The following is a 14,163-nucleotide window of genomic DNA, read 5'->3' on the forward strand; positions in this document are numbered from 1 at the left end:
ACAGCTATTTTGCACCAAACTTGCCATTTTTTGCCAAATTTTTGAAGGTTGGGGTTTTAAAGAATAGCTTCAGGTGTGTATTTGCTATGCCCCCAAAATAGCAATAACAAGGGCACTTAGATTTATATATCGCCCCATAATACTTTACAATACTCTCTGTGTGGTTTATGTCAGCATATTGCCACCAACAATCTGAGTCCTCGTTTTACGAACCTCAGAAGGATGGAAGGCTGAGTCAATCTTGAGTCCCATCAGGATTGAACTTCAGGATGTGGGCAGAGTTTGCCCGCAATACTGCATTCTAAGCACTGTGTCACAAGGGCTCGATAGAAATAGAAGACTTTTCTTGAATTTTTCCAGCACTAAGATACATATCCAATCCGCAGGAGTCCGTTTGCACACATTTAATACCACTTAATCCCAGAAAAATAAATATGGGAATTGAAAGCTTAGCCCCTTAAAAACAGTTATATATAATCTCATCCAATGCCTCCCAGTATATTGGGAATACAATTCTGATATGATGTAAAACTCCTTAGAAATAATTTTCAAACATATTGAAAACCCTAGTTCAAGTTAGTCTATTCAATTTAAATATATTCTATTTAATCTATTCAATTGAAAAATGAAACACAATAAAAAATAGTTGGCATTAGAAACAGTTCAATTTAGCAAAATGTTATCTATTATACTAAGGAAATTGTGATTGACATTATGTGTAGTAATACGTAATAGCTTACCCTAGAATAACTAAAATAACTAATACCAAGCATGCATATCTACTTACATATATATACTGAATATTTAGGATATATTGTATATACTATATATAGACTTATGTTTAAGCCAAGAGTTTAGGTGCCAAAATTCATCAAATATTGGGTTTGGCTTATCTGGAATGGACTTATCCACCAGAATTATAGTAATACTTTTTAAAAGTATCTGCATTTCTTGTAAGTCCATCCACAGATAAGCTGATCCTTGAATTTTTTGCCTTAGAAGGATATCATCACTCCATAAATTGTAAAACCAATCTAGCTATAGTGACAGGAGAAAGGGGGAGTGAAGTATTCAATTCTTCTTGCCAATGTATAGATCAGTGATGGCTAAGCTTTTTCTAAAGGTGTGCCAAAAGAGCATACGTGTGCGCTATCGCGCACGTGTGAGTGCCTGCCCACCCACCTGCGCATGCACGAGCAACCTCCCACTGCACATGCGTGAGCAACCCCCATGTGGGGGTGTATTTTTGCTCTCCCCAGGCTTTCCTGAAGCCTGTGGAGGGCAAAAACGACCTCCCCAAACAATCCAAAAGGCTGAAAATCAGCGTGCGCCGGAGCTAAGGGCTGCCAAGGGCTGCCGTGCCAGCAAATATGGTTCCCCATCACAGGTATAAATCAATCAGAGAGCAGTTTCTGTGCATGCATTCCTACCCTTAAACTCTTCAAACTCTTCTCTTAAGTAATCATGTGGTAGGTGACAGAATTGCCATTCCTTCTATGGGCAGCTGGAAAATAACATGTGATAATGTCACACCAAAATGAAGCAAATGTCCTCTGAAATGGGAAAGATGGCGCAGAAACCTGTAACACATCAAAATCTCATGTGAAACTGTAAGCAGTAAGACTTTCCCACCAACTACAACTTATGTCAGGCTCTGCTTTTTGTTTTGAGATTGGAACAAACAATGAATTGGACAAGTTCAAGAACTGTAATTTGCTGTGTCTTCTAAGATTACATCTAAGAAGATATTAAATTTATCTAATTAAATTAAGTTCTATTTTCAACAAACTACAGATCATTTAAGCCAACATAGTTCTAGGCTACATAAACAGAGGGATAGAATCAAGATCACGTGAAGTATTAATACCATTTTATAATGTCTTGGTAAGGTCACACTTGGGATACTGCATTCAGTTTTGGTCACCACGATATAGAAAAGATGTGAAGACTCTAGAAAGAGTGCAGAGAAGAGCAACAAAGAGGATTAGGGGACTGGAGACTAAAACATATGAAGAACGGTTGCAGGAACTGGGTATGAAAAGAAGGACTAGGAGAGACATGATAGCAGTGTTCCAATATCTCAGGGGTTGCCACAAAGAAGAGGGAGTCAAACTATTCTCCAAGGCACCTGTGTGTAGAACAAGAAGCAATGGGTGGAAACTAATCAAGGAGAGAAGCAACTTAGAACTGAGGAGAAATTTCCTGACAGTTAGAACAATTAATCAGTGGAACAGCCTGCAGAGGTTGTGAATGCCCCAACACTGGAAGTCTTTAAGAAGATGTTGGATAGCCATTTGTCTGAAACGGTGTAAGGTTTCCTGCCTGGGCAGGGGGTTGGACTAGAAGACCTCCAAGGTCCCTTCCAACTCTGCTATTGTATTGTATTTAGCTCATTTTGCACAAGCCAGTAGAGGCGTTCCATGCTTTTAAGAATGGTATACTAGAAGCAGATAAAAATTCTAAACTATTTACTGCTACAGATGGTCAGTGCAGAAATGAAGAAATGATGTCAAGATGAATTTGTGCTTGTCTGATTAATCTGAAAAACAAAAAAACATGGAAGAAACTTGGAAACTGTAGATTCTTTATCTCTTATTTAAATACCTTCTTGGCCTTTTGGCTAAGATCAAGTGTAGTATCAACGTGGAAGTAATATATGATTTTATAGTGAGTAAAAAAAAATGTTTCAATGCGTGCTTGTTAAGAATATTGTCCAGCTATTAAAAAATAACTGTAAAACAAAATACTAAAGGCTATAAAAATGATGCCTAGGTTTAGATTCAATTTAGATACAATATAGTATATTCATTTTATAGTTTTGACAACTTGGAGCTTTATGACATCAATTATATTAAAACAGAAACATTATTATTGTATGATCATGTCAATATTTATTGTTTTGGTTTTAAAAAGTTAGATATTTTCATTGCTCAGAAACCTAAATCATTGTTTTTACATATGTAAGGTTTGTCCTAAGCACATCTAGAAAAGTAAAGCCATATAGTGTATAATTTGATTAACTGGATCTGTCTAAAAATGATTTTTTACATGTAACGTATCAAATACTGCAGTAACTTATTTCTTTGCATGCTGTTATTATGCAAATGATACAATTAAGTTATTTATGTCATATTGCAAAGATGACATCCTCCAATTTAATGGACCATTCATGAATAACAAAATTCTCTCCCCTCAATTAGCCTGTAAAAATGAGATTTCATAGTAATTTTAGTAAGCAAGACAGCTACATAATTATTATACATAGATAAATAATTATATAGACCTATCATAAGAATACGTCTTTTAAAAGAAATAAAAGAACAGGCTCATCTAATTCTATTCACTATGTTTTCTAGTGAACTGTTTTATATTTTTAATAATGAAAAAAAATATTAAATCAACCAAAGTTCCCATTAGCTAACCTTATAATCTCTTGCTGCAAAGTCAATTTTGTAGTTTACTTTATCTTCTCTGGAAACATTTAAAACTTATGAAAAATAAAATAAAATTGGGTTTCTTTTCAGTAATCTGCTTTAATTATTGAAAGCAATTACTTTAAGAAGAATTACTTAATACAGGATCTCCTTTATCTTGTCCTGAGAGAAAGTAAAACTCATAAAGCAAAAATAGGCGACATAGCAAGTGTATTAAAAAGGAATCATAAACATTTATATTTTACTGTTCCTCCATCTTGCAATGGAGCCTTTAAACTCTATGAATGCTGGTAGAGCACTACTTACATGGAATAATCATCATGTTCCCAGGATGGAGAAATCTAGCCATACAGTGAGTCACAGAATACAATCACCATAACCTAGTCTTATGGTTTAATATATACAGTACCCACCCTCCATTGTACTTCTCTCTGTTATTTTGAAACAGATATTTTCCATTTTGTCTTGCTTGTAGACATATTTAAAAGCATGTCATAGGTGTGTGTTCTAAACAGATTTCTCTTCTAATGGGTAATTATAATTCATACAAATCTTTGCAAATGCCCCCAATATGGTGTCATTTATAAAAGTAGAATCTTTGGTGCTCTCTGATGTTGGTTGTTTGCTTGTAAACATTTCATTAGCCAACTAGGGAACATATTAGTGCTAATATGGGTTTGTTCCCTGTTTAGCTTGCTCTGCCAGTATTCTTGGGAGCCAGAGGTGGGTTCCTACCAGTTTGCACCTATTCGGTAGAACCGGTTCGTCAAATCTACCGAACCGGTTAGAAGAGGTTCCACCAGTGGACCCGGAAAGCAGGCCAGACCTACAGAGGAGGTTCCAAAAATTTTTGAAACCCACCACTGGCAAGGATCTTGTAACTTGACAGCTTTAAGACTTGTTTCAATGCCAGAGTTTCTGAATAGCTACTTGGACCGACCTAAGTACTAATTCATAATCTCATATCCGGTCACATGGGTGGCAAGCCACTCCCACAAAGGAGGCCACACCCACAGAGTAGGTTCCAAAGGTTTTTGAAACCCACCACTGTTGGGAGCGCAGTTTTCTCCTTGGTAGTTCTGTCATTAGGGTGCTGTTTTCTACCTGATTTTTTTTCTGAATCCTTGTTTATCTGGGTGTTGATTGCTACAGGGTATGTGTTCTGGTCTTTTCATTTCCTTCTTAGCTTTCTATTATCTCTTTTGAATTGTGTTTTAATATGGTTTATTTCTCTATGTCCATTGATAGCTTATTTGTCTGAATGCCACATATCCAGGAATTCTCTAATGCCAGGGGATTTGGCTTGGCCTAGATTGCTCAGAGTTCTCCGGCTTAAACTGTGTTGGGGTTCGTTCCTATGTCCTGGGATTAAGAAAGTTTTCATTACTGCTAGTTGGTATTCATGGATGCACTCAGTCTTCTGCCTGTTTCTCTTACATAGTGGTTTTATAGTTACTACACTATATATATTATAGATGTTTTTAATTCTTGGGCTGCTGGATCTTTTGGTTTACATTAAGATGTTTTTGAGATCTTTAGTTGGTTTGTGTGCTACACTGAGGCCATATCGTTATAATAGTCTGTTGGTTGTTTCTGATAAGTTTCTGATGTATGGTGGTTATTCTTGTCATAACTTGTGTTCGTTGTGCTGTAATATAAAAAGTGGTCAGGTATTTTTGGTGCATGGGTATCCATTTTGTTAGTGGCTGTATAGATCAGAGTTCTACAATGTTTCCGGATTTGCGGACTGGCAGGGGGGAGGGGATGGTTCCATACAAGAAAATATGTACAATTTCGTTGTATTTATTTTATACAATGACAATAAAGACTATACTATACTATGTACACGCAGCTTCATTTATGTAAGCACGCACACCCGTAGTGGGTTTCCAATTTTTTTACTACTGGATCGCTTGTGCATGCATAATGCTTCTGCGCATGCGCAGAAGCATCCAATGGGTGGACAGAGACTCCCACCGCTGCCACTACTGTTCACCCTATCTGGGCCGAACCAGGAGCAACACACCTCTGCTGCTTCTGCTGCTTACTTAAATGGAGTTTGTATGCTTGTGCTTGCCCACTGCTCATGCAAGTGAGGATCCATGTGCGCTTGCTGGCAGTTTCCACAGCCCACTTGCAAACCCCTCATGGGCCACAGATTGACGACCCCTAGTACAGATGCTTTGTTTCCTTTTTATAATGTTCCAGGTTTCTGCAGTGCTTTTGTGCTTGTCTGAATGTGTTTATACAGCTCCTCTTGTGGGAAGTATGGTTGTTACTTTGGTCATGAAGCATTTGATTAGTGGGATTACTTTTTGATAGGCCTGCATTTCTAATTTGCCATCCTTTCTTTCTTCATACAATACTTTTGGAGACTTTAGGAAGGGGCAGGGAAGAACACTGAGCCCAAATGACTTCTTTGAGGAGGTATACAAAAAAAATATTGATTATTTGTTAGGATCATGTTATAATATGGGCAGGGTCAAGGAGAAGAACCTTGCCCATTGTGGCCCCAATTTGGTCTTACCAATTGGCTTGGGGCTTCAAGAGGGGCCCTCATTGGCAGAAGTGGTTGAAGGATAAGAAGATCTCATCCCTGTGCTGTCTATCTCTTGTTTTTTTGCATAGTTTTAATTTTTTAATTTGCATAGTTTTAAATTTTTAATTGCTTTCCTATCCGTTTATGACCTGTAAGTCGCCCAGGGTTGCCTTATGGAGAAGACGGGTGGCATATTTTATTTATTTATTTATTTATTTGATGGATAATATTTCTGAAATTGCGAATTCTAACATAGAAATCCAGAAAGATATTTACAGATACTACTAGGGATCTGGGTACTTGAGAGACCGCCTGCTGCCAATTACCTCCCAAAGACACATTAGATCACACAGGGTTGGCCTCCTCCGGGTCCCATCTACTAGCCAATGCCACCTGGCTACTACCCGGGGGAGGGCCTTCTCTGTGGCAGCTCCGGCCCTCTGGAACGAACTTCCCGCAGGGATTCGGACCCTCATCTCTCTCCAGGCCTTCCGAAAAGCCGTCAAAACCTGGCTTTGCCGGCAGACCTGGGGTTGATGAGTTCCCCTCCCCTCTCGACTTGTGTGGTTGTGTGATTCTTGTTGATTTTAAATTATTTGTATCCTATTCTATGTTCCCCTTTTCCCCTTTTGAGTTCTTCGCCGCCCTGAGTCCCTCCCGGAGAAGGGCGGCATACAAATAATAAAATTCAATTCAATTCAATTCAAAAGTGCAGATCTTCAGCAAAGAATTACATTTCTAAGTTTCAAATTATCAAAAAAAAATTAAAATTCCAATTATCTCAAATTAATGACTATTTTTTGTTAATAATGTTTCCAAGAAAAAATTACAGAATTCAAACATCTTCTATCAGCTAATTGTAAAATTACGTTAAAGCTTTATATAACATTCAACTGTTAAGAAAATGTTCTCTATTGATCTTTGCAAAAACTCTTTAAAAGTTTCACCAACTCCTTACACTATAGGATTTCATTATTAATGCCTATCTTTTCCGCACTATAACCTGAATATCTGTTCCTTACAATTCAGTTGTCCAATTTTTCTGCGTTTTCTATTCTTTCTCCATTCTTAGAAAAATACTCCTTTTTTGCTGACTCCTATATGTTTCTCCTTAAACCAACATTATCATATTCATGTTGTTCCTGGGATCCTGAAATAACATCAGGCTTCTTCTTCGCTTCAACTTGACCCAGTGTTTCAGTTTAAATCAACAAGACTCCTTTTCTTAAGAAATTTCAGAACGGACTTCCATTTGGAGCTAAAACATTTCTATATATCAAGATACACATGGGACAAATAATTGCTTCTGCTATTGTTCTGGATCTGGAATATTAAAGTCAAGGCACACCAGATCCAACCATTCTAAAAGGTGGATTGCACTTTTTCACTGGCAGAATTCCTCTGCTTTAAACAGCGGTTGAGTAACCAGAAATTCAACAGATGAAACTTGTTTCTCACTGCACCTCCATTTGGATTGCAGAGAAAACCTTACCGGAAAAAGAAAGAAAAAAGATGACAATTTACATCGGTTTTTCCTCCTCCTGTCTTTTCTTTAAAAGGACAAAATTTGCACCCTACTCCCAAAGGAATAGAATACAGGTAGTCCTCGACTCAGAACATTTAGTGACCCTTCAAAGTTACAACAGCTCTGAAAAATGTGACTTAGGATCCTTTTTCACAGATATGATTTTTGAAGCATCCCCATGATGCCACAATCAAAATTCAGACGCTTGGCAACCGGTTATGACCAGTGCTGTATCTCAAGGTCATCTTGTAAATTCACCTTTTATACCCTTCTGACAAGCAAAGCCAATGGGGAAGCCAATTTCACTTAACAACCGCGTTACTCTCTTATCAACTGCCGCGATTCACTTAACAGCTGCAGCAAGAAAGGTCCTAAAATGGGGCAAAGCTCACTTCACAAAGGCCTCACTTAACAACAGAAATGCAGGGCTCCCATTATGTAAGTGGAGAACTACTTCCATACTACTCTGCCTTTATACCCTTCCAGGAAAATGTGGCCTCTCTCCTTTTCCATGCAAGTGTGTAATCAATCTTTCTTTCTTTCTTTCTTTCTTTCTTTCTTTCTTTCTTTCTTTCTTTCTTTCTTTTCTTTCCGGAGAAATGTTGGCACTGGGGATTTACACACTCTGCCTCACTTCACAACAGAAATGTGGGGCTCCATTATGTAAGTGGAGAACAACTTCCATACTAATCTGCCTTTATACCGTTCCAGAAAAATGTGGCCTCTCTCCTTTTCCATTCAAGTGTGTTATCTATCTATCTATCTATCTATCTATCTATCTATCTATCTATCATCTATCATCTTTCTTTTTCTTTCTTTCTTTCTTTCTTTCTTTCTTTCTTTCTTTCTCTTTCTTTCTAGAGAGATGTTGGCACTGGGGATTTACACACTCTGCCTCACTTCACAACAGAAATGTGGGGCTCCATTATGTAAGTGGAGAACAACTTCCATACTAATCTGCCTTTATACCGTTCCAGAAAAATGTGGCCTCTCTCCTTTTCCATTCAAGTGTGTTATCTATCTATCTATCTATCTATCTATCTATCTATCTATCTATCTATCTATCTATCTATCTATCTATCTATCATCTATCATCTTTCTTTCTTCTTTCTTTTTCTTTCTTTCTTTCTTTCTTTCTTTCTTTCTTTCTTCCTTCCTTCCTTCCTTCCTTTCTTGAGAGATGTTGGCACTGGGGATTTACACACTCTGCCTCACTTCACAACAGAAATGTGGGGCTCCATTATGTAAGTGGAGAACAACTTCCATACTAATCTGCCTTTATACCGTTCCAGAAAAATGTGGCCTCTCTCCTTTTCCATTCAAGTGTGTTATCTATCTATCTATCTATCTATCTATCTATCTATCTATCTATCTATCTATCTATCTATCATCTATCATCTATCATCTTTCTTTCTTTCTTTCTTTCTTTCTTTCTTTCTTTCTTTCTTTCTAGAGAGATGTTGGCACTGGGGATTTACACACTCTGCCTCACTTCACAACAGAAATGTGGGGCTCCATTATGTCAGTGGAGAACAACTTCCATACTAATCTGCCTTTATACCGTTCCAGAAAAATGTGGCCTCTCTCCTTTTCCATTCAAGTGTGTTATCTATCTATCTATCTATCTATCATCTTTCTTTCTTTCTTTCTTTCTAGAGAGATGTTGGCACTGGGGATTTACACACTCTGCCTCACTTCACAACAGAAATGTGGGGCTCCATTATGTAAGTGGAGAACAACTTCCATACTAATCTGCCTTTATACCGTTCCAGAAAAATGTGGCCTCTCTCCTTTTCCATTCAAGTGTGTTATCTATCTATCTATCTATCTATCTATCTATCTATCTATCTATCTATCTATCTATCATCTATCATCTTTCTTTCTTTCTTTCTTTCTTTCTTTCTTTCTTTCTTTCTTTCTTTCTAGAGAGATGTTGGCACTGGGGATTTACACACTCTGCCTCACTTCACAACAGAAATGTGGGGCTCCATTATGTCAGTGGAGAACAACTTCCATACTAATCTGCCTTTATACCCTTCCAGGAAAATGTGGCCTCTCTCCTTTTCCATGCAAGTGTGTAACTATCTATCTATATCTATCTATCTATCTATCTATCTATCTATCTATCTATCATCTATCATCTTCTTTCTTTCTTCTTTCTTTCTTTCTTCTTTCTTTCTTTCTTTCTTTGAGAGAAGTTGGCACTGGGGATTTACACACTCTGCCTCACTTCACAACAGAAATGTGGGGCTCCATTATATAAGTGGAGAACTACTTCCATACTAATCTGCCTTTTATACCGTTTCCAGAAAATGTGGCCTCTCTCCTTTTCCATTCAAGTGTGTTATCTATCTATCTATCTATCTATCTATCTATCTATCTATCTATCTATCTATCTATCTATCTATCTATCTATCTATCATCTATCATCTTTCTTTCTTTCTTTCTTTCTTTCTTTCTTTCTTTCTTTCTTTCTTTCTTTCTTTCTAGAGAGATGTTGGCACTGGGGATTTACACACTCTGCCTCACTTCACAACAGAAATGTGGGGCTCCATTATGTCAGTGGAGAACAACTTCCATACTAATCTGCCTTTATACCCTTCCAGAAAAATGTGGCCTCTCTCCTTTTCCATTCAAGTGTGTTATCTATCTATCTATCTATCTATCTATCTATCTATCTATCTATCTATCATCTATCATCTTTCTTTTTCTTTCTTTCTTTCTTTCTTTCTTTCTTTCTTTCTTTCTTTCTCTTTCTTTCTAGAGAGATGTTGGCACTGGGGATTTACACACTCTGCCTCACTTCACAACAGAAATGTGGGGCTCCATTATGTAAGTGGAGAACAACTTCCATACTAATCTGCCTTTATACCGTTCCAGAAAAATGTGGCCTCTCTCCTTTTCCATTCAAGTGTGTTATCTATCTATCTATCTATCTATCATCTTTCTTTCTTTCTTTCTTTCTAGAGAGATGTTGGCACTGGGGATTTACACACTCTGCCTCACTTCACAACAGAAATGTGGGGCTCCATATGTAAGTGGAGAACAACTTCCATACTAATCTGCCTTTATACCGTTCCAGAAAATGTGGCCTCTCTCCTTTTCCATTCAAGTGTGTTATCTATCTATCTATCTATCTATCTATCTATCTATCTATCTATCTATCTATCTATCTATCTATCATCTATCATCTTTCTTTCTTTCTTTCTTTCTTTCTTTCTTTCTTTCTTTCTTTCTTTCTTTCTAGAGAGATGTTGGCACTGGGGATTTACACACTCTGCCTCACTTCACAACAGAAATGTGGGGCTCCATTATGTCAGTGGAGAACAACTTCCATACTAATCTGCCTTTATACCGTTCCAGAAAAATGTGGCCTCTCTCCTTTTCCATTCAAGTGTGTTATCTATCTATCTATCTATCTATCATCTTTCTTTCTTTCTTTCTTTCTAGAGAGATGTTGGCACTGGGGATTTACACACTCTGCCTCACTTCACAACAGAAATGTGGGGCTCCATTATGTAAGTGGAGAACAACTTCCATACTAATCTGCCTTTATACCGTTCCAGAAAAATGTGGCCTCTCTCCTTTTCCATTCAAGTGTGTTATCTATCTATCTATCTATCTATCTATCTATCTATCTATCTATCTATCTATCTATCTATCATCTATCATCTTTCTTTCTTTCTTTCTTTCTTTCTTTCTTTCTTTCTTTCTTTCTTTCTTTCTTTCTTTCTTTCTAGAGAGATGTTGGCACTGGGGATTTACACACTCTGCCTCACTTCACAACAGAAATGTGGGGCTCCATTATGTCAGTGGAGAACAACTTCCATACTAATCTGCCTTTATACCCTTCCAGGAAAATGTGGCCTCTCTCCTTTTCCATTCAAGTGTGTTATCTATCTATCTATCTATCTATCTATCTATCTATCTATCTATCTATCTATCTATCTATCATCTATCATCTTTCTTTTTCTTTCTTTCTTTCTTTCTTTCTAGAGAGATGTTGGCACTGGGGATTTACACACTCTGCCTCACTTCACAACAGAAATGTGGGGCTCCATTATGTCAGTGGAGAACAACTTCCATACTAATCTGCCTTTATACCCTTCCAGAAAAATGTGGCCTCTCTCCTTTTCCATGCAAGTGTGTAACTATCTATCTATCTATCTATCTATCTATCTATCTATCTATCTATCTATCTATCTATCTATCATCTATCATCTTTCTTTCTTTCTTTCTTTCTTTCTTCTTTCTTTCTTTCTTTCTTTCTTTCTTTCTTTCTTTCTAGAGAGATGTTGGCACTGGGGATTTACACACTCTGCCTCACTTCACAACAGAAATGTGGGGCTCCATTATGTAAGTGGAGAACAACTTCCATACTAATCTGCCTTTATACCGTTCCAGAAAAATGTGGCCTCTCTCCTTTTCCATTCAAGTGTGTTATCTATCTATCTATCTATCTATCTATCTATCTATCTATCTATCTATCTATCTATCTATCTATCATCTATCATCTATCATCTATCATCTATCATCTTTCTTTCTTTCTTTCTTTCTTTCTTTCTTTCTTTCTTTCTTTCTTTCTTTCTTTCTTTCTTTCTAGAGAGATGTTGGCACTGGGGATTTACACACTCTGCCTCACTTCACAACAGAAATGTGGGGCTCCATTATGTCAGTGGAGAACAACTTCCATACTAATCTGCCTTTATACCCTTCCAGGAAAATGTGGCCTCTCTCCTTTTCCATTCAAGTGTGTAATCTTCCTTTCCTTCCTCCCTCCCTCCCTCCCTCCCTCCTTCTTTCTTTCCGGAGAGATGTTGGCACTGGGGGATTTACACACTCCGCACGTGCCTCTCTTCTCCGGCTCAGCCGCATTGGGCTGCGTGAGTTCCTTCCAACTTCCCGCGCTCAGCTTGCTTGCAAAGAAGCCTTCGGGGGGGGCTTCTCTTCCTGGGGCCTCCGGAACAGCCCTCTTTCCCCCCTCAAGGGGCTCTTCCCCACCCACCCCTCTCTTCTCAAGCCACCCGGCTCCCTCTTCTCCGTCCCTTCTCCCTCCTCACCTATCCCCGGCTCCATCAGCATCCGTCTTCAGGGCTATTACTCCAAGTCGACAAGGCCGCGCCGGCGTCCCGTTGCCATAGCAACGTAACGGCCCAATTAGGCGCGCGCTTCACAGATTGATCTCTGGGCGGGAAAAGGAGAGGCGGGGTGTGAGGGGAGAGGAATATGTCGCCTTGTATTGTTGACCGGAATGCCAATTGAGGGGGAAAGTGGCGCTTTTACATAAAATAATGGAGTCTCCTCACGAGCAAACCCCTCTTGGGACTGTCCCATTTCCCAGTTTCGAGTTGCCTTCCTCTTCAGGTAACAACTGAGTGAGGAGAACAAGTGGAACGTCGAAGGTTGTTTGTAGCTGAGGGGAAGAATCTCCACACAGCCTTGTGGAGATTCCCGCCTCTGTATTATTATTTTTATTTTTATTTTATTATTATTATTTTTTTATTATTATTATTTTATTTTTATTATTTTATTATTATTATTATTTTATTATTATCTTATTATTATTTTATTATTATTATTATTTTATTATTGTTGTACAATTGTATCACAGCGGCCAGTTGTTTCGCCGGATTTGGCATTGGTTACTAGTCGGGCCCCACCCAGGGGCCTAGGACGTCGTAACGTATTTTCGTAATATGCGTGCAGATCCAAGCAGTGCGGCTTTTTGCATTTGGACTGATGGTGATTTTGTCAATTTTTAACTGTTTTAAATGTAATTCCAGTGCTTTTGGAATAGCACCCAGTGTGCCAATTACCACTGGAATTACCACTGCTGGTTTGTGCCATAGTCGTTGAATTTCGATTTTTAAGTCCTGGTATCTTGCGATTTTTTCATGTTCCTTCTCGGCGACCCTGCTATCACCTGGTATTGCGATGTCTATGATTGTGACCTTATTTTTCTCAACCAGTGTGATGTCTGGTGTATTATGCGCCAGTATTTTGTCGGTTTGTATACGGAAATCCCACAAGATCTTGACCATCTGATTTTCGGTGACTTTTTCAGGCTGATGTTCCCACCAGTTTGTTGCTGTTTTAATATTATAATTTTTGCACAAATTCCAATGGATCATTTGTGCTACTGAATTGTGCCGCAATTTATAATCAGTCTGCGCGATTTTTTTTACAGCAGCTGAGTATGTGATCAACAGTTTCATCAGCTTCTTTGCAAAGTCTGCATTTGGCATCATCAGAGGATTTTTTGATTTTGGCCTTAATGGCATTTGTGCGGATAGCTTGTTCTTGCGCAGCCAGGATTAGTGACTCTGTTTCTTTCTTATTATTATTATTATTATTATTATTATTATTATTATTATTATCTTATTATTATTATTATTATTTTATTATTATTTTGAAAAAAATTATTAGTTTTATTACAGAAAAAGAACAAAAAAAAAAGAATCGTCTTTCATTACATCTTGTAGAAAAGCGTATCCATTGGTCACAAGTACATTCCGTGCGTTCCTCCCACAATCCGCATATATTCTATTCAGTTTGAATTGTATATGTTAAAATTTATATATTTTACTATCACCATACCACCGTTTTCATTTAATTAAGATTTTCAAGAACACAAGCCACCTGCTGGCATGTTTTTTTTTTCCTCC

The 14,163-nt window shown here is 37.9% G+C and overlaps 1 pseudogene; it reads left to right on the forward strand.

Annotated features, from left to right (window-relative positions):
* Window positions 1–2,600: 2,600 nt before the first annotated feature.
* Window positions 2,601–2,687, forward strand: LOC116514473 (annotated as a pseudogene).
* Window positions 2,688–14,163: the final 11,476 nt, after the last annotated feature.

This window comes from Thamnophis elegans, chromosome 10 (genome assembly GCF_009769535.1).
Source record: "Thamnophis elegans isolate rThaEle1 chromosome 10, rThaEle1.pri, whole genome shotgun sequence".
NCBI lineage: Eukaryota > Metazoa > Chordata > Lepidosauria > Squamata > Colubridae > Thamnophis > Thamnophis elegans.